Here is a 19,455-nt window from a genome sequence, read left to right on the forward strand (position 1 = left end):
CAGCACCCAGGCTGTGTCCCAATCTAGTGACATTGCATGGTTTGTCCCTCATTGGCTGGGCATGATTAGGAACTCTGACAGCGCCTGTTGCTACACCCTCAGGCAGACTCCAGGTTGGCTCATAAGGAAGTACATTATGTGCATGCCTTGGCAACTGGTTTGAGTCAATTTCCTTGACCCTATGGGTTTTTCCTACTTACTACAGTAGGGAGCATGGCAGCAGGTGGGCAGGGATGGCACTGGTATAGTAGCTGAGAGCTTACATCTGATTCACAATCATAAGGCAGAGAGAAAGAGAGAGCTAACTGGGAATGGTGTGGGTTTTTGAAACCTCAAAATGCACTCCTAGTTATACACCTCTTCCAAGAATGCCATAGCACCTAATCCCCCCAAAACAGTTCCACTCACTGAGGACCAAGTGTTCAAACATATGAGCATATGGGGTCCATTCTCATTCAAACCCCCACAGGCATTTTCTTAGTTAAGGTTCCCTCTTCCTAGATATGTCTAGGTTTGTGTTAAGTTGACAAAAACCAACCAGTGCAATAGTTAAGAATGTTTTCATTTCCTCTCAGGGAAATGTCACAGCTTTAGGCAGTTCCTTCAGCCTCCTTCTAGCTTTAGAAAATTCTGATCTATTTTTCAACTATAGAGCCCACTCTGGAAACTTCCTATAAATGATGTCTTATAATAGATGGCTTTCTGTGACTAGGTTTCCTCCATTAAGTATAGTGCTACTAAGGTTCAGTCATAGTATAGCCCAGGCCACTGCTTTCTCATCTCATGGATTTAATGTACAAAAGTTAGCAAATGTTGATCATTACAGAGAAGAAAAAAATCACAAATAACCCTACTATACCCAGTGTAAACATTGTTAGCATTTTAGTGTATTTCATTTATGTATTAGATATAGACAGACATAAGAGAGGACTTACCTATAACCTTCTTTAGGAGTAGTGAGTCCCCTGTGTTTGGGGCTATGGAAGCAGAAGCTGAGAAGTGTTGCCAGGGATGTTATAGAGTGAGTTGAGCATCAGAAGCTGGTGACACAGAAGAGTAGACACATTTTGGTGCTCTTTCCTGATTTAGAACTGGAACTTGGAGATTCTATCTAGTTGTTTTCCAGAGACGCCTTTGTGTGGTTTTCCTAGGGATGCATGGTGGGGCTCAGTTCTCCAGCAACTATATCTAGGTTTCATTTGTGGCTAATGAGTAATATCAAAGAAAATTCTTGATATCCCTGCTGTTTTCCATATTTGCCTCATGAACTTGAGGTCTCTACCCTGGCCCTGATTGCAAGGGTCTTGGATACTTAAGACAGACCTAGTGTGGTTCAGAAGCTGCCAATACTTTCAGGCAGAAGCTTTCAGGAAAATTGGTTAGCAACAGAAATAGGGAAGGAAGGAAGGAAGGAAGGAAGGAAGGAAGGAAGGAAGGAAGGAAGGAAGGAAGGAAGAAGTGATAATGGAGGGGGGAAAGGATGAAGGGCATTCAAGTGAGAGGGAGAGAAAGAACTAACTTTTACTGAGTACTACCTGGTTGCCAGATACAATAATCAGCATGAAGGCAGAATGGGCTAGTGAAAAGACAAAGAGTCAGGCCTTTGTTCTCTTAATCATTATTTTTTCCTTGTATTTAATGAACATTTATCAAGCCTGCTATGTGCCAAGCACCGTGTTAAAGACTGGGCATTTAGTATTCTGCCTTATGGAGCTTTGGCCTGCTAGGAGAGACAGACATTAGACAATTAAGCCTTCAGAATGATCCCTAAAGACAAACTGTGATGAATGCTCTGAAAACACACACACACACACACACACACACACGCACGCACGCACGCACACACACACGCACGCACGCACGCACGCACACACGCACACATACACACGCACACACGCACACACACACTCACACACGCACACACACACGCGCGCGCGCGCACACACACGCACGCACACGCGCACGCGCGCGCGCACACACACACACGCACGCACACGCGCGCGCGCGCGCGCGCACACACACACGCACGCACACGCGCACGCGCACACACACACGCACGCACACACACACACGCACGCACACACGCACGCACGCGCACACACACACACACACACGCACGCACGCACACACACACACGCACACACACACACGCACACACACACACACACGCACACACACACGCACACACACGCACACACACACGCACGCACGCACACACACACTCGAGAGCAGGGACAGGTTTTGATGGAGGAATCACAGTCAGACTGTGAGACTTGGGACTTGGGCGTGCTGAGGACAATTTCTATGAAGAAATGGCCCTGAAATAAAACTTCCAGCATACAGAGGGACTCACCCAAATTAAAGATGAAAGGATGTTTCCTACTAGAGCCTCAGGGTGGGAAGATATTTGAGTGTCTAAAGAAATGAAAGGAGTGTGGCCAAAAGTCCCCAGACTTAGGTACTCTACAGGACCTGCTCCTTCTTAATCTCCTTCTAGGACACCAATGCTCAGCTGCTTGATGCTCCACTTGAAGCAGTTCAGTGTGAGGTTCTGCTGAGGAAAGCACAAAGTTTAAAGTTTCTCCATGCTGCACCCCAACTTTCCCAGTCATTGAACAGCTCACCATGATGTGGGAATGCAGTGGGGATTCCTTTTTGTTTGTTATGTTTTGTTTTATTTTTCGAGACAGGGTTTCTCCGTTGTAGTTTTGGTGCCTGTCCTGGATCTCGCTCTGTAGACCAGGCTGGCCTCGAACTCACAGAGATCCGCCTGCCTCTGCCTCCAGGAATTAAAGGCATGAGCTACCACCGCACAGCAGCGGGGATATTTTGTTTTGTTTTGTTTTTCGAGACAGGGTTCCTCTGTGTAGCTTTGGTGCCTTTCCTGGATCTCCAAGGGATTAGGCAGCCCAGCTCCCTCCACCTTCTTAAAAAACCTATTCATTTCCTTGCTACCTCCAAATGTGTTCCAAATGCCTGCTCCGTGCTTGCCTTGTGTGAAGAGCGGAGGTTACAGAGATAGATTTCAAAGCCTTTTTCTCAGTGAGCACACAGTCCAATGAAATGGACAAGCATAAAGAGAGCACACACTTGTTTGTGTTTTTCCAGAGAAGACAAACAATAAAAAAATTGCCAACAAGTCCATGAAAAGATGTTCAATATCATTAGTCCTTGGGAGGATTCAAACAACAGATAATGAGCTATCATTTCACCTCCTCTAGATTGGTCATAATTTTAAAAATCAAAAGCAACAAAAGGTGGACTGGGAAGATGCTCAGTCAGCAAAAGTAATTGCCTCGAGTTTGGTCCCTAGAACACATGTGAATAATGCCAAGTGTGATGGTGTGCCCTTGTAATCCCAGTGCAAGGGAGGTGAGGATAAGCAGATTCTTGGAGCTTATTGGCTACCTAGCCAAACCTACCTGAATTCCAGGCCAGTGAAAGACTGTCTCCAAAACTAAATAAACAAAGTGGATGGCTTTATAGAGGAATGACCCTAGAAGTTGTCATGTTCCATTTACACAGGTTGATGAAGATGTGGAAATATTGGGAGCTATGTAGTCGCTGCATTGTAAAGAGGCAGCCAGTGTGGAAGTAACTGGCAGCTACATACTAAGTTAAACCTAGAATTACTATTTGACCTAGAAATCCTACTTCTTATGTACCCCAAGGAAACAAGGCCCTTGTTCAAACATTTGTATACAAATGTTTATAACATCATTATTCATACCAGCAGAAGAATAGAAATGGTCGATATGTCCATTATGGATGAGTGGATAAACAAAATATTTCATCTCCATATAAAATAATACTCTCCAGCCATGACCAGTGGTGGTGCATGCACTCTTTAAAGCAGCATTTAAAAGCTGAGGTAGGAAGGTCTTAACTAGAGGCCCACCTGAGCCACACTGAAAAATTCTAGGGGTCATCTCAAAGCAAAACAAAATAAACAAACAACAAAAAAAGCTGTTAACATGGTACATTTTTAAATGAAAAGAAAGAAAATTCTAGGAAAATATAACACTGTAAGAAATGGAAATGTTGCATACATAATATATAGCTGGGCTATGAAAGGACCACAATATATAGCCTCAAACATGCAGCTACTGTTTCTTTTCAAGTTTTAAAGATTTATTTATTTTACTTTATGTGTACCAGTGTTTTGCCTGAATGTATGTATGTGCACCATGTGTGAGCCTGGTGCCCACAGAAGTCAGAAGACAATGTCAAATCCCCTGGAACTGGAGTTGCAGGAGCCACAATGTGGGTGTTGGGAAGCGAACTCCGGTCCTCTGGTCCCCTGCAAGAGCAGCAAGTGAACTTAACCTCTGAGCCATATATGGATCTCCTTCTTTCCAGCCTCTAGACTCAGCCTACAGAGAAGCCATGGGTGATTTAACCGTGCTTGCAGAAATACAGTGTCAACAATGTGAAATTAGAAGTGCGCGTAACTGAAGATAAGATACAGAAAAGATGAGCAGAGCTGATGAGGCAGCCAGGCTGCCGAGCATCCTTATCTCATCGGATGGGGCAGTCAAGAGATACTGTCTAGGGTTGACAGAACAAGAAATATAGCCTAAGTATACTATCTCAAGGGACACAGAGAAGCAATGAAGGAGCGAAGGATACGGTGTGCATGGAGAAGATGGCAGCAGCGGAGATTCTATCTTCAGCTGGCATATTAAGAGGTGACAGCTTAAGCATATTCATAGGAATAAACAAGGGAACTTGTTACCAAGAGAAGCAGCTGAGAGAAGGGAAGGTTTGTCATGAGAGATGATAGGGTAAATGAGACTATTGACTGTCATCATAAACACACAATGTGCTCTTTGATTTTTAACCATACACACATTACTTTTCTTTAAAAAAAAAAAAAAAAAGCTGTCATAAATTCTGCAAAGCCAACCATATCACTCCTGACCATATACATTCTTTCTATAGCTAAGTAAGTTACATTGTGAATTCTTCATGGATCCCTTGGATCCCTTGATAACTTCATTGCAACTTACATTGCCGGTGTCACAACCAGCCCTTTCTGAAAGGACTTAGGACTCTAGCCATGCAGCATCTTGGAAATCATTCTCTTCAGTCCTCCAGGCTTTTGCAAGTCTTTATTACTGTCGTTACTGTTTTGATATGGGCTCTTTGTGTAGCCTTGGCTGACCCGGAAGTCAATATGTAAACCAGACTGCCCTGGAACTCACAGAGATCCACCTGCCTCTGCCTCCCAAATGCTGGATTAAAGGCATATGCTGCCACATGCAGCTTGCACATCTTCTGGCCTCTACCTGATGCACATCTCTCATCCTCCATCTCTTCCACAGGCCCACAGTCATCTTGCCAGGCTCGGCTTGTGTTAACCTTCCTTCAGAAGCTCTCCTGTGTATGCCACAGGAAATTTGGCTCTTCCTTTCCTTTGCACTTTCTCAGCATTTGGCCTCCCTCTCTGTGAGAGCTCAGGTCACACGGAATTTAACCATCTGTGTCTAGTTTCCCTCTGTATTATATGACACATTTTTATTCTGGTTTCTACGCCCAAGGCTTAGAACATGCAATATTGAGCTGAATATGATTTTTGAGAGGATATTTAAAAAACAGTTCTCACCAAGAAACGAGGGGAAAACAAGAAAGTTTCAGGAAGCTAGTGCAGTGCACTGTATTACAGCATCACTAGAACCATGAAGAAAGAAATAGATGTTTAGCTGGGCGGTGATGGTGTACACCTTTAATCCCAGCACTTGGGAGGCAGAGGCAGGTGGATCTCTGAGTTCAAGGCCAGTCTGGTCTACAGAGTGTGTTCCAGGACAGCCAGGGATATACAGAGAAACCCTGTCTCAAAAAAAGAAAGGAAGGAAGGAAGGAAGGAAGGAAGGAAGGAAGGAAGGAAGGAAGAAAGAAAGAAAGAAAGAAAAAGAAATAGGCTGTCTGCCTGTCGTTCAAAATATTAAACACATTTACCTTATGACATTGAAAATATGGTCCTTAAACACAAATGTTCACAACAGGAGTATTCATAACAACCAGAAGAAAACAATCCAAATGACTGTCTACTGAAAAATTAGTTAGTGGGATATAGTATATCCATACAACAGGATGTTATATTTCACCATGAGGAAAAATGAAGTGCTGCTATATGCCACAACACAGATTACCTTGAATTCATTCTAAGTGAAGCCAGGCACAAAAGACCCCAAACCGTATGACTCCATTTATATCCGATATATAGAACAGACAGATTGATAGAGGCAGAAAGCAAATGATGCATTGTTATGTAGGGCTGAGGCTAGAACAGAGGCAAGTAGATGTGGCTGCTAATGGATAGAAGATTTCCTTTTGGGATAATAAAACATTGTAAAACTAGATAGTAATGATGATCATACATCTTTGTGAATGTAGTAATCAAACACCACATCACACACTTTAAAAGATGAACTTTATGATATTTAAAGTTTGACTAAATAAGTTTTTTTTTCAGGGAAAAAATGAAAAAGAAAAACAGAAAGCCTGGCAGGAAATACACAAAAGGGTGGAGACATGGTCTATTTGTCCCTGCAGGAGTTAATGAGAGTGACTGTTATTCAACTTCACAAAGTATCCCATATACTCTATGATGGATGTATAGCATCCCAAACAAACAAATGGATTGTTAGTATTTTTTAAATCATTAAGGACAGGGAAGAAGGCAATTGCATATTCTTGGTACCCACCACACACTAGGAGGTTCTCTTGATTTGCTCTCTGCTGCGGTGACAGGATACCCCATCCTAGAACAAATCATTAACAATCAAAGCTTATTTTTCTCACAATTATGGAGGCTGACAAGGTCAGGGTTGAAGGCTTATATGCCTGTCATTCTAGACTTTGGAGATGGAGGTAGAAGGATCAGGAGTTGGTCAACCTCTGCTATACAGTGAATTGGAGACAAAACAAAACAACAACAACAAAAAAAAACCTGTCGTAGTCAGGTTTCTCTATTGCTCTGAGCAACACAACTATCCTGGTTTGGTTGCTGTGATAAAGATCATGACCAAAGTCAACTTGGTGGTAAAAGGGTTTATCTAGCTTATAGCTCTTGAGTCACATCCTTTGTTGAAAGGAGTCAGGTCAGGCACTCAAGCAGGGCAGGAACCTGAGGGCAGGAGCTGATGCAGAAACCATGGAGGCGTGATGCTTACTGGCTTGCTAACCATGGCTTTCTCAGCCTGCCTTCTTATATAAACTGGGAGCACTTGCTCAGGGGCAGCCCAGGCCCTAGGAGGCTCAGTGTTCCTGCATCAATCATTAATCAAGAAAATGTACCACAGGTCTGTCTATTGGCCAATCAGATGTGGTATTTTTCTCAATTGAGGTTTCCTCTCCCAAAATACCCCTAGCTTGTATCAAGTTGACAAAACAAAAAGTCTAATCAGCACAATAATCAAAAGCAATTTGGGGAGAAAAGAGTTTAAAGAGTTATTTGCTTTATACTTCCACATCACAGTCCATCACTGTGATGGTTTCAGTGAGAATGTCCCCCATAGGCCTGTGCATTTTAACATGGCCCTCAGTTGGTGGCACTGTTTGGGGGAGTCTAGGAGGTGTGGCCTTGCTGGAGGAAGTATATCACTGGCATTGGACCTTCAGGTTTCAAAACCTCCCATCATTTCCAGGGCTCCCTTTCTCTCTCTGCCTCATTCTTGCAGTTCAGTATGCGAGCTGTCAGCTTGCTGCTTCAGCTGCTATGCCTACTGCTGCCATTCTGGATTCCAGCCCACTGTAATTGTAAGTCCAAGGAAATGCTTCCTTCAATAGGTTGCTGTGGCCAGAGTGTTTCATCATAGCAACAGAAAAGTAACTAATACTGGAGGAATTCAGGGCAAGAACTCAAGGCAGGAGCTTGGAAGCAGGAACTGAAGCAGAGACTATGAAGGAATGCTGCTTCCTGGCTTGCTCTCCACAGTCTGCTTTTTATATAACTCAGGAAAAACCCACCTATGGAGTGGGTTTGGATGTCCTTTATCTATCATTAATCAAGGAAAATACCAATGTGATGACATTGTTTCCTCAATTTAGATTCTCTCCAGATGACCTAGTTGTGTTGTGTTGAAAAGAAACTAAACATGCAAACAGACAAAAGAAATGAAAAAATATTTGAAATCCTATATCTAAGGGCCTTCTTCCCTCATCATAACATGGCAGAAGGGCAAAAAAGACCAGGTGGGACAGAGAGAGGGAGCACTCAGTAAGGTCACCAGTCAAGGTCAAGAATGGTGGTACATGCCTGTAATTCCAGCACTAGGGAGACTGACAGAAGGATTGCTGTGAGTTTAAGGCCATCCTGGGCTACAGTGAGAGTTCATAGGTATCCCTGAGGTGTCGGCAAACAGTATTGATGGTGCAGGACTCCTTTGATTGCTCTGTTCTCACCTCACACAAGAACTCCCCAAGGATACCTCTATGCTTGCCTCTGAAGGGAGCCCACCCACCAGTTCCAGCCTTCTCTGTTCCACACCCCTGTCTCACCCTCATTAGACTGTTAATGACTCGCTGTAAGTGTCTTGGTCCCCACCTCATTTCTTTTTTCTCCTCTCCCTGGACTGTAAGGACCATCTAGAGTATCTAATCACTAGGGCATCTCTGGTGTGTTCACTGCTGTGCTGAGGGGCTGAGAAACAAGCTTGACAGCATGACAATGGTGCTGGCCTCACTCCCCTCCTCCCCTCAGTCACTACCCTTCCTCAAATGACAGCCTTGCTCAAGACCTGGGAAGTCCTAGAAGTCACACAAGTTAGACTGAAACTGAGCCTCTGACTTTGACACAAGTACCCTCAACTGCCCACATCACCTCTCCAGTTGGCTGAAAGCTCACGACAGAGTCATTTGTACAATGACTCTAGAGACACATGAGGTTTTGTGTCTTTACTTTTCATGACCTTAACTTAAGTACTAGGGTCTTTTTTGTTTTTGTTTTTGTTTTTTTGTTTTTGTTTTGTTTGTTTTTTGAGACAGGGTTTCTCTGTGTAGTTTTGGTACCTGTCCTGGATCTCACTCTATAGACCACGCTGGCCTCAAACTCACAGAGATCTGCCTGGCTCTGCCTTCTGAGTGCTGGGATTAAAGGCATGCACTACCACCACCCAGCAGTACTAGAGTCTTGAATGACCCAAGGTATCCCTGGCTGTGCTTTCCCATACTTGACTCAGGCTGTCTTCTCCAACTTTCTAACATATCACACATATTACACACACACACACACACACACACACACACACACACACACACACACACCTCCTGTGTGTCTTTTTTTTAGAGACTGTAGTACATGCTAGAGAGCTGTGTACATTAGCTTTAGTCTGCACTCAAGGTGATCACATAGCAGTTCATTAGGGTCAGAAGTGGAATTGAAACACAAATCAATTTGACCTCAGAGTTCAAGCTCTCAACAGCTACATTAAGAGGCCAATGAGATCCCTGCCCCTCCCCGATGCCCAGTCCCTCTGCTTGACTTCAGGAGAAGTTGAGGACTGTAGTCAGGAGTTTGCATTGGAAGTCAGACAGCTAGTAACCAGACATCACCACTTCCTAACTATGGGAATGTGGACAAGTTACTTAACCTTTCCATAGTATTGCTTTTTTGGTGACAAATGGCAGTAATAAAAGTGAGAATTCAGAGCATCCAGACACTTCCATGGTGTAATGTACATAAAGAGATTAGCAGGGAGCTTGGCACATAGTAAGCACTCAGTGAGTGTCTATGAGCTGGTGGCAGTACCCGAGACAAACACATCATGACAGCACTGTCATTGTCCCTGTCTCTTCACCTCATCCTCTTTATCTCATTATCTACCCCAGAGAGTAAGTGATGGATACCAAAAGATATGCCCTAAATCCTGGACCTGTGTTTTTATCTCATTTGAAAAAGCATTTTTGGTAGATGTGATTAAGTTAAGGATCTTGGGATGAAGAGATCTGTCTGGGTTATCTTAGTAAATAATCCAATGACAAGTGTCCCTATGAGAGAGAGGTGGGAAGCTATTTGATTTTATCATCACAGTATCTGAGTGTTGTTACCTTTATAATACATTTAAGTTACAAGATATCTGGAGAACATAGTATCATTCCAAGGTCTTACCTTCTTTTCTGGGGAAGTGGTTAGTGCCTTTTTGGTTATACATAGGATAGTTGTGTCATTCTGGGTGGCATTATGACTCTTTAAACTGTCTTTGAAGGTTAAACCTGGTTTAAGGAGATGCGTATTGGTGCCAAGTTAATAAGAGATGGTCTTTTAGTGGTTAATTTTACATACTAACTCAAATAGGCCCTGTAGTATGCAGATGCTTGATCCAACATTATTCTGGGAAATGGGTATGGTATCCATAATCCAAGCACTCAAGAGACTGAGCTGGAGGTTCAAGAGCTAAAGGACAACCTGGCTCCATAGAAATACCTTGTCTTAAAAAGCCACAGTACTTCCCCTAGGCTGTGCTCCAGTATTTCTAGATCTCAAACACCTAACATCTGAGTTCTCAGGGAATGCTTTCTTTTCCTGACCCTTTGTTGGAATGTCTCCATACCTTTCTCTCTTGTTTTCTCCTCTGCCACATGAGCTAGGAGATCTCACTCAGTCCTCCAGAACTCAAGCATGTTATTTTCCCACTGACTTCGCCCCTAGAAGTAGTCTTCTTGTCTCCATCATCTGGAGCTTGTCTCCATCATCTGGAGATTGTCTCCATCATCTGGAGCTTGTCATTCTCAGCTGCATCTCCTGAAAGGTTGGTCTTCATGGTGTTCCTTGACAAGAATGGTACAGAGAATCCAAAGAAAGACGTAGATATTGTATTCATCAAGAAATGATGAGCAAGAGATCAACTAGACAGTGGGGACATTTAGGGAGGAGGTTTAAGACGGACAAAAATGAAGTTGAGTCAGTGATAAATTCTAGTGCAACTTACAACATTTAAGTAAGTTCTGTGAATAATGGTTTGTGCACCCAAGGAAAGAAAACTTAAGAGTTCTCCTGATTATACTGTCAAAAGTCCACGTGGAAATCATGAGGGGTTGCTGGGAATCTCAGAGTAGTAATGACTTAACATTTTAGGAGTAGGTGGCATGAGCCCCTCCCTCAGTGTTATAATAAAGTCCTGAAGTTCACTGACCAAAGAGAAAAGGAAATAACAATACGGTCAAGCCCAAATGATTACTCTTAAAAATTTCTATGAGAGGGATTTTGGATTATATTAGAATTAATTTTTTTATATATTTGAGTGTTCGAATGTGTGCCTGTTCACCATGTGCATGCCATGTGCTTGATGAGACCATAAGAGGGCACTGGATCCCCTGGATTTGATGTTACATACAGATGACCATAGCCAACATGCTGGTGTGTTAAGCCAAGCCCAGTCCTTTGCAAGAGCAGCAGGAGTTCTTAACTACTGAGTCCCAGCCTTAACATTTAAGTAAGTATAGTGAGTAAAGCAGATTGCCCTTCCTAATGTGGATGAGATTTAGACAATCACGTGAAGATCTGCCGAGGAGAACAAAGGGCTGCCTGGTCGTTGCCTAGGTAACAGCATCTTCCTGGAGGTCTTCAGTGGAAACACTGGCTCTTTCTGGTTCAGACCACTCACTTCCCGAAATCCTTTCTCATCTGTTCTTGAATGTTCATCCTTGATGGAGCTCTCAAACCTCAGCTGGAAGGGTGTGTGTGTGTGTGTGTGTGTGTGTGTGTGTGTGTGTGTGTGTGTGTTTGAGGGACACAGAGAGACCAGAGAGACCAGAAGAGGGCATCACATTCCCTGGCACTGGAGTTACTGACAGTTATGAGCCACCATGCGGGTGCTCGAGTCAATCCAAGGTCATTGAAAGAGAAGCCATTGTCTCTAACCACTGGGGAATCTCTCCAGCCCCACAATGTCGTTCTTAATAGCCAGAAGTAGGAACAACCCAAATGAAGTGGTGAAGGGGTAAACTTATAGCATCGATCCATACAGTAGATCATGTAGCAATATCATCCACCATGGATAAACCTCTAAAATAAATCCTACATAAAAAGCCACTCAAGACCACATAGTGTATGCATTTGTACGATGTATTCAGGATAGGCAAATCTACCGAGGAGGAAAAAAAAAGATTAGCTTGGAGTTGGAGTGAGGAAGGAGGAATGGAACGGGTAGTGCCTGATAATGGGTATGGGTTTATCACGGTGGTAGTGAAATCTTTTGAAATTAGTCTATGGTGATGTTTACACAGCAATCTAAGTGCATTAAAATGCAGTAGTCTAAGCACTGCTGATTGATTGGTTGGCTGACTGGCTGATTTTTGTGGTGCTGGGAGTGAAAGCCAGTGCCTTTAACATAGCAGGCAAACACTCTATTGGGGAGGCACACCCTCGCCCTTGGGTTTGTTCACTTTAAAGGGGCAGCTTTTATGGCATACAGATTCTATCTCTGTAAAGTCATCACAAAATAAGGAATAACCTGAAAAACAGTGACACAATAAAAGTAATGTAGACTCCAAACCCCAGTTTCAATAAAAATGAAAAGCAGGAATGAGATATAAATGGTGAGCAAATATTTGGAGCAGTCCAAGACAGCTGAGGAGGTCTAAACCCTTTCTACGGCATTTGACAGATAAAGGCCTTTCACAGGTCATTCAGCCTTCGAAATGACTGTGAAGCAGGCTCCTACCCCCTCACAATGGAGCCTGGGTAACAGTCCTCCCTGTCCAGGTGTTTCCACAATGCCCACCTTGGCACCACTGACTCCAGTGACCTCATTTCATCAGGGCGGGGATGATTGTGTGGAAGGCTTGCTGACCTGAATGCCCTTTGGGTAGCTGTGTTTTTTTCTGGAGGTGCCGTTAGGTACCGGCAGCAGCGTGCAAGCCCATCTTCCCTAATGAGTACCTGGAGTGTTGATTTTCGGAGTGACGGGCAACTGGCGTCAGCCTTAGCAATCAGCCGGGCTGGAAGAGAGCCTGTCAGTCAGTGGCGTAAGTTCAATTGCCAATGACGGCCTGTCTCTTCCGAAAGTGTCACCTCTGTGCACTTGTTCAGCAGTGGGTCCTGGGAGGTCCTGGCAGGTAGAGCCAAGATTCTCTGCACTAATCAGTGTGTTCCTCACCAAATGAAGAAAAAGTGGAGGCGAGATGGCTCACAGTTACCAAGTTCTGGGCCTTAAGGCCAGGCTGTGGCCAAGTCAGTGGGAAAGGGGAAGAGTTGTACCCACCTCCACCCCTCACAGTTGGCTCAAGCCAAAGCAGACACTTTTCTTGCCAAGGTCTACCGACAACCGAGCTCCCGAAGGGATCTTTATGGAGAGGCCTCCTTGGGCAAGAGCAGCTTAGCTCGGCTTCCTCCAGGTTATCAGGCTGCTCACAAATGGAATGTCTCAAGCAAGCCCAGAGGAGAGTAAACTTCAGGGCCCTGGAGACATGGTTCAGCAAGTGTGAAGAACACTTACTGCTTTTGTGGAAGCCCTGGGTTCGGTTCCTAGCACCATGTGGTGGCTTGCAGGCATCCCTAATTCCGGCTCTAGGGAACCTAATGTCCTCTTGTGACCTCAGTGGGCACCAGGCACACATGTGCTGCACAGAAATACTTACAGTAAAAACACCCATCCACATAACATGGAGATTTCAAAAGAGTAAAGGTCAGATTGGCGGGGGCCTCGTTTGTGTGGTACTTGCTGGCTTGAGACTGTTAACAGCATAGCATCAAGGAAGGGAAGGCATACAACTCTCTGTCCCTCTGTCTGTCTCTGTTCTCTGTTCTCTGTCTCTCTGGTCTCTCTGTCTCCCTCAAACACACACACACACACACACACACACACACACACACACACACACACACCCCACCTCATGTAGCTTGGACTAGCCTCAAAGTGACTAAGTGGCTGGGGATGGCCTTGAACCTTGAGCTATTTTCATAGTGTGCATTGCCAAATCTGGTTCTCATCTCTCTTGTTAGGGTTCAGGCCTCAGAAAATGGTAGGCTCCTGTGGAAGGCCAGCTGTGTTTGTGAGGTGGACTGACCCATACTGATCCCTAAGAGGTTTGATCAAACTTCTCAGGGAATCACTTTCCTTGGCCCTGGAGTCTTAACATTTTCCTGGGTCCTCTGACTGTAAGGGTCTTCGGCTTGACCACAGACAGCCTCCTTGTTTGGCAGACCAGGGAGACTGAGCATCTAAGATGAGATTTGTCCATCAGCCAATTGATCAAAGCAGAGCAGAGTTGCCCTGGGATGGGAGACCGAAGGAAGTTAAGTACAGCAAGCCACTCCATGTGCTGGGTACCACACGAGCCTCACTGGGAATCACATCAGCAATGTTGTTAGGAACTGACTTGTAGTCATCCTTACGTCCATTTCAAGGATAAAGGAAGTATCTGTCACATAGAAGATGGAGCTACCTGTAGCTAAGAGCCAGAGAGACCTATGTCAAACCTCGGGTTCTGCTTCTTCTTGGACAGGAAATGCTGTTTACGTTGTTCGACTTCTGAGAACCCTGACTTCCTTGTCTGTACATAAAATACATTTTGTTTGAGAGAATGTATACAAAGCACCCAGAGCATAGTAGGTGCTCAGTAAATTGTAGCTTTCTCTGTTGGCACTATCATCATCATTATTAGCAATTATTGAGTGCCCCTTGTAAGTCAGTCCTTGTACTTAGCCTTGGCACAACAGATAAAGGAGAAACAGCCAGAGGATTCTGTTTCAGGTTAGTATTTAATGGGATAGGTAAGATGCACATAAAAACCTGAGTCCAAATGGCAATTTTAGGTAATACGATGAGGAAGGATTAGCATCCTCTAAGAAGGCCACCCAGAAGTGAATGCTTAAGACTTGATAATTTAATTTTCCATCTTTGGACAGAGGCTATGGAGAAAGGGGCGGGGGTGCATTCCTGGTTTCTTTCAGACCCAGCCAGCACTGCAAATTGGCAGGCTCCTGAACTCCTGCTGTTGGATTGTTGGGCGTCAGGCTCGTGTCTGGGTCAGCTTTGAGTGTGCAATTCCCAATCTGGCCACTGGAGGGAGACAGAGTTTGGAGAATAGGGAAGCAGCTGGGACTTGGGAAGTATTTCCTCAAGGACTCCATCTCTTTGATTTCCTGACCTGTGGAAAAACTTCCTTTTCCCACCTTTGAAACCCACTTCTTCCCTCTCCTGTCTTTGGAACTCTAATACCCTCAGACACTCCCCTTTCAGGGGTTCCTGATCTTCCTTTTCACACCTCTAGCCTAGGATAAATCCCTGGAATAAAGTTCACATACCCTTGTCACAAGGCAGAGGCTGTCATATGCTTTGCTCTGTGTCCTGAAGAAGGGCTAGGAAAGACAAGCCAGGCTTGGGGTGTGCTTATACTTGGGAAGTGTAAGCTTTCTGTGGGGAAGCCCCTGGGGGGTGGGGGTGGTAACTGAGGTCAACGCCTCACCTCCATAGGCAGCTTTGGGAAGGTAGAGGCCTGGATGTGGGGACTTAGTGGGGGAGACTAAGGGTCTAAGAAGAAATCGGGGTCTTGCAGGAAGTAGGTAGAGGTGGGAATGGGGTATAAAACCCACCTGGGCTAAGTTGTGAACAGGGAAGGGAGATTTCAGTGTCAGCCATATTGTCTGCACTGATTCAAGAGCAGTAGAGGGCAGGGGGCCTGAGAGTCTCAATATCTGCCAGTAATTATCTGGCAAGGTGGGTTCAGGCTGTTATCCGTCCAAGGAAGTTCCCTGGAACTCGTGACTTGTCTCCCATAGGCCTGGGGTTATCAGGGAAGAGACTCTAGAATCTGACCCTTAGTCTGTTTGCTAAGGGGTGATGCAAGACGTTAGTGCGCGGGCTTATGCGGGCTTAGATCTTCCAGGCAGCTGCAGACCCTCGGGCTGCTCCATTGCTTGCTCAACCTGGGTTGTTGCTCCATAACATTCCTCTCCGTAAACACAGAGCCTGGTGTGCCCGGTGTTTTCTTCAGCCTGGGCAAAGGTGCTGTTTCTCACTCTAAGATGGGGAGCCAGGCTGGGTTCAATGACAAGTGGGGACAGCTGCCGTTCCCTTCCCCTGAATTCCTGAGCCCTAGACAGTGATGGATGGCCTTACCCCTCCTGGTACATTTCCCAGGTAACCAGAGTGAGGGAGCAACAGGTGGCCCGGGCCACAATGCTCCAGGCTTCTCCCCACCTGGACTACCTCTCTCTGCACCAGAGAGTAGACAGGACAGAGGGCCCTGTAGAGGAAGCTGAGACCAGCTCATCGAAGCACAAGAGGGCTGAGATGTCAGGGGTGACACCTCAAGAGAAACCTAGGCCTTTAGTTGCAGGACAGAGCCTCATCTGCCTACTAGACACTGCCCTTTCTATGCCCTTTCCATGCTCTTTGGGGGTACAATGTCAGACCATTTGCCTGAATGGGACTTGGAGACTTGGGTCAGGATGAAGGGACATGGTATGTGTGTGTGGGGGGGGGGGCGCAGAAACACAGGGAAGGCGAGGGACCAGGCCTGGTGGGGGCTCTTCTCATTCCTGGTGTCATCCTGCTAGCAGCCTGACCAGAGCCAGGCTGTCACCTGACAGATCAAGATGACCTCAGTGCAAACACCCATAAACCAGGCACACAGCAGGAGTGGGGACAGGGAGGGGCTAGCGGTAGAGAGTGGTCGAACCTTTGGCCTTTGGGATCCCCCCCCCCATTCCCTGGCCACTGTTGTGAAACATACTTTCTAAGCAAATAGCCTAGGGCCAGCCAGCTCCAGCGTCCTGGAACAGATGGGGCGAGGAGGTAAAGTGGAATGGCTAGGCCGCACCCTGTGCTCGCCCTGAGACAGATCTAGAAATAGTCACTTGGGACAAGCCAGGAAATTCTCTGGAGGAGGGAAGTTAGCTTGGGCCCAAAGATCAGCTGCCCTCCCCCCCCAAACTAAAGATGGCAGGGCAGAGGATGGACGGGATGCAGCCACAGTGAACTCAAAGCCTCAGGCTTCTTATCTTGCAAACGGGGCAATACATAATGTCAGGGATGTTGCAAGGACTAAACCAGGGTGTTGCAGGAGCACCAGGTGAAAGCAGCCACCTGCTGTTTCTGGCTTGAGGAGCTAAGGAAGGTGGCTCTTCTTTGCCTGGAGGGAGTGGGTGTGCGCTGTAAGCGGGTACAGGCAGATGCAGTCGATTTTAAGGGAACGTTCAAGAAGCACAGGGGTGCTAGAGATGGCAGTTGGGATCAGAGGGTGGCCAGCCTCTCTGGGTTCGCCAGGGTGCATGGCATCTAGTCAGGATACTTGCTCCTTGAGCCTCCATTGCTTTTCCAGGTGTTGCCTCTGGCTGCTCCTGGTGGCTCATCAAAACGCCCCTCCTCGGTCCAGAGCCCTGGGGTACCAACAGAGAGTTGTGATGAGAAAGTTGTTTGTCCAGATGGCCTGACTTCTGTACTTCTTGGCAGTGTGGCCTTGGGTGAATAGCTTCACTGCTCTGTGTCTGACTGACTAATAAGGCGGCTAAGATCGGCAGAAAGAGAAAGGAGGTGACCTCACAGTGGATGGCAGAGGTGGAGGGTTGGACTCCAGGTGCCCTGTGAGCAGAACCTCGTCTTGCCAGCTACAGCTCAGGAAAGAGGGCGAGTCTGGATGCCAAGGTGGATGTGTGTGTAAGACTGGAGGGGAATTGGAAAATATGTGAGTGGCACACAAAGCATGTGTGGACTGGTGCAAATGTGTGTCAGTAGGGTTAAGAGTATCTCCATGGGAAGCTCTGTGGAATAATATGAGTTTCCATTTAGTAAGCCCCTTGGTAGGCCAGGGGAGATGCTAAGCCTTGTCCGCACATTAGCTCATTCAGTACTTGTAGGGGGCCATGAAGAAGGAATGACCTCCAGGCCAAAGAACAGTAACAGGTCCACAGAGGCGAGGTGATCTGTCCACGGGACAGAACTGAAAGTTAGCTCAATTCCCTCCTATGGATGTGGGCAGCTAGGACCAGAAGACACAGCTCCATGGCGTGTGTGTGTGTGTGTGTGTGTTTGTGTGTGTGTGTGTGTGTGTGTGTGTGTGTGTGTGTGTGTGTGTGTGTTGCCCAGTGCCTGGCTTCCTGCTGCTACCATATGGTTTTTTTTTTTTACACATCTGGGCCCAAAGCCCCACAATGCTTGGCACTCCCGTGGACAGGGCTTGTTTAGATCACTAATCTGGCCAGCACTCAGGGACCACAAAAGGTCTTGGATCCTGACACTCATGTGGTGTGTTGACACAGTGACCTGAGAGTGTTGGGCTCTGGCAGTCTGTTGACTAGTGAGGGCTTGGATAAGAGAATAGCATTCCCCACAGATCCTGACGTCCTCTCAGGCTCCCCTAGGGAATAATTGTTTCCCTCGGTTGGTCGGGGATCTGGATCACTACAGCTGAGAGCCTAGCGGGGTCAGGCAATGGTAGAAACGCTCAGCTGCCAGGCTGAGGCAGAAAGGCCATGCCATGACCAGAGGTGGGCAGTGTGTGGACAAGGTCTGGACACTAGTCCTCTGCTTATTCCCAGCACGCTCCTCCCAGGATTAGACGGTAACACACTCAGAAACTACCTTCTTCCTAGGTTTCCCAAGTCTGGTAGCAAAGCCACATTCCCACAGCTCCCACCTAGTTTGGGACTGTCCTCTGGAGGGGCACAGGACATGTTGGCCATGGAGAGGAAGACTCTGAGGCCACTCTGGGCTTAGCACTAGTGATCTTGTCTGAGAAGAACTTTAGCTTAGGGACAAAATAAATGACCTTTCTCAGGCCTGGTGATCTTCTGAGACCCGTGAGTGAAGAACAGTGGTCTGCCTGGCGTCCTGAAGGTGGTTGCTTTCCAGGTACCATGCAGCTCGTAATTCTCAGTAAACCAAGGGAGAGGCTGCAAGTGTGTCCATCTGCATGGCACAGGAGAATAGCCAGGCAGTGTCCTTGCCCGCAGGAGTGCCGATGTATAGGAGACTGGGGATAGAGACACCAGGAACTGAGTCCTCTTCCCCCAGGGGCAAGTCACTTCTTCAACCCCCGAGCCTTAGCTTCCTTCTTTAGGAAAAACAGGGACAGCAGAAATGATTCCGGAGGGTGGGGACAGAAAGCCATCTGAGCCGGTTCTTGATGCTTAAGTAGACATTTTGTAAGCAGCGGTCTGCTTTTAAGATTCACGCTTGATGGCCTCTTGATGACATGGCTCTCAGGTGGCCTGCTGGTGTGTCTTTCTACTTTTCTCATATCTCTTGGCTCTGCACATCCCAGTGCAGAGTCCAGCTGGGAACACAGAGACCCTAGACTGTGTCCCCAGAGCCATTGAGTGTTGCAAGGTCTCCATCTCCAAAGGCAGGAGGGCTCAATTCCTTCCTGCCCTCACCCACATAGATGTCCTCACTACAACTACAGAGATCAGTGGACGATGCAGTGAAAGATTCAGTAGCTCCAGCTCCCATCCAGTGAGATGATGGCTCTGGAACTCATGTAAATGGCAGAGTACCTTTAAAGAAAGGT

This window comes from Onychomys torridus, chromosome X, assembly GCF_903995425.1.
Source record: "Onychomys torridus chromosome X, mOncTor1.1, whole genome shotgun sequence".
NCBI lineage: Eukaryota > Metazoa > Chordata > Mammalia > Rodentia > Cricetidae > Onychomys > Onychomys torridus.